The sequence below is a fragment of the Berghia stephanieae genome, chromosome 2 (genome assembly GCF_034508935.2).
Source record: "Berghia stephanieae isolate SIO BIC M18660-M18661 chromosome 2, UCSD_Bste_1.3, whole genome shotgun sequence".
Lineage (NCBI taxonomy): Eukaryota > Metazoa > Mollusca > Gastropoda > Nudibranchia > Aeolidiidae > Berghia > Berghia stephanieae.
Genome location: NC_088361.1, coordinates 103,248,114 through 103,250,613, shown reverse-complemented (window position 1 = coordinate 103,250,613; position 2,500 = coordinate 103,248,114). Strand labels below are relative to the sequence as shown.

Genomic DNA, 2,500 nt, shown 5'->3' with positions numbered 1-2,500 from the left:
TGTGCCCATCAACTGTCCCCCATTTATGCACATATTTTTAACTGGTCCCTCCAATGCGTTTCGATCCCTGAAATTTGGAAAACTTCAAAAATTATTCCTGTTCCAAAAAAAGAAAAACTTGAATCTATGAACGATCTCAGACGTGTTGCACTGACTTCAATAGTCATGAAATCTTTAGAAAAACTTGTTCTTGTTAAAATTAGGAACCAGTTTATGCCATTGAGTGATAGTCATCAATTTGCTTACAAACCAGGACGTGGCGTAGAGGATGCCATTTTGCTGTTTACAAACAACATCTACAGGCATCTAGATCACGCTAAGAGCTATTGCAGATTGCTTTTCGCAGATTTTTCTTCAGCGTTCAATACAATGCAACCTCAGTTGGTTGTTCAAAAATTGACTAGTCTGAATCTAAACAAGTATATAATTGCTTGGGTGCTCGAATTTCTTACGGAGAGAGCACAATATGTTCAGTTAGGACAAAACATATCTTCCTGTATAACTACAAATACTGGTGCTCCTCAAGGTTGTGTATTGTCCCCTGTATTATTCACAATATACACGAATGACTGTAGAAGTCAAAACCTGAGTGTACCTTTGATAAAGTTTGCAGATGACACCGCTCTTCAAGGCCTCATAACAAATGGCAACGAAGTGGCTTATAGGCAAGAAATTGATAGATTTGTGTCTTGGTGTGATGCCCACCACCTAGAGCTTAACATAAGCAAGACAAAGGAGCTAGTGATTGACTTTAGGAGAGTGAAGGAACCGATAGAACCGTTAAAATTAAAGGACCAATTCGTCCAGCGAGTTCCTCACTACAAATACCTTGGTGTAACAATTGATGACAGGCTCAAGTGGGATGAACACTTGAAAATAATTAGGCATAAGATGTGCAGACGTACATATTTTTTATCAAAACTCTCTCAGTTTAGAATAGATAAAACCCTCTGCACATTATTTTATAGAGCAGTAATCGAAAGTGTTTTGTCATTTCGTATAACAGCTTGGGGAGGCAATTGCTTAGCAGTGGAAAGGAACAAAATAAATTCAAATATTAAAAAATCCATTAAACGCTATATAAATGATGTTGACGATGTAGATCTTTTATACGAGAAATTTTGTATAAATAAAATAACTAAAATATTAAATGACCAGTATCATCCACTAAGACCATCAGTTATTATGTCAGAAAGAAGTTGTCGCCCTTTCTCTATTTCAACGAAAACAGAGAGACACCGAAAATCTTTTCTGCCGTCCAGTATTAGGCTTTATAACAACAAGCAATAATCATTTTATATAATCATTTTGCATTTTTACTTTCAAAAAATGTAAATATTAAATTATTAATTTATTTGTTTTGCAATCTTTTCAATTTTTAATTTAAAGTGACAGTTTTGACTATTTTACAGTGTTGAAATTATTCATATTATAAAGCGCAGCTCTGGTTATGGAGCTACTCCTTTTTCATATATACATCCTATTTCCATTGTATTTTTATCTTATTATGTAAATTATGACACGTCTGTACAAAAAATTTCCTTTTTGGGATGCAATAAAGTATTATTATTATTATTATTATTATTATTATTATTATTATTATTATTATTATTATTATTATTATTATTATTATTATTATTATTATTATTATTATTATTATTATTATTATTATTATTATTATTATTACAATGGATGAGAATATGCGGCTATGTGATCTAGTGGTATGACACTCGCTTTCGGATCGGAAGGTCCTGTGTTCAAGTCCCGCTCGGCGCATAGTTGAGTCCTTGAAAAAGACTCTTTACTCACATTCTCTCACCGTACTCAGGTGTAAAATGAGTACCTGGCCGTTAACAGCGTTGTCTCTGTCCGAAAAAAATTGTAACATCGCCTAACAAGGCGTCATGTCCCGTCCTAAATGTTAAACGTTGCTGTTGGTCAGGGACCTATTGTAAAGCGCTTTGAGCACATTTAGTGGAGATTGCGCTATATAAAATCTCATTTATTTACAAAATGGTTTCAGACCATAGCTGCTATCTTGACGATGCCATAATAATTGACCATTCTAACGCCTCCTTCCGGTAGAATGGGGACGATGTCGGCGATCGGCAGGGTGGAGCGGAGATCAAAAAAACACGGTTAAAACATTAGATATTATACCTGCCGTACTCTGAAAACACACACACACACACACACACACACACACACACACACACACACACACTGAAACATCGTCCGTCTAAACATCGATACCACCCTCATCTTGTCCAAGAAGAAAAAAAAAATGGAGCTTTCTTGAAATCTTGAATTTCCAGATTTGAGAGGGGTTTTTTTTGTTTTAATTTTTGTTTTATTTTTTTTTTTTTTTTTTTTTTGGGTCAAGATTAGGGTCTCTTTAAAGGAATCCATATTAGAAGGACGAGTTTTCTGGCCAAATTTTTAAATGTAAGTTTGTTGTCCAAAGGACGGCATTGAACTGGTCACCACCATGATTTTTTAT

At 34.6% G+C, this 2,500-nt stretch overlaps 1 protein-coding gene across 1 annotated transcript in view; it reads right to left on the bottom strand.

The window, feature by feature from the left end:
- LOC144964074 (transient receptor potential cation channel trpm-like) overlaps positions 1-2,500 on the bottom strand; it is a 173,295-nt gene that overhangs the window by 141,794 nt on the left and 29,001 nt on the right. The window lies entirely within an intron of this gene.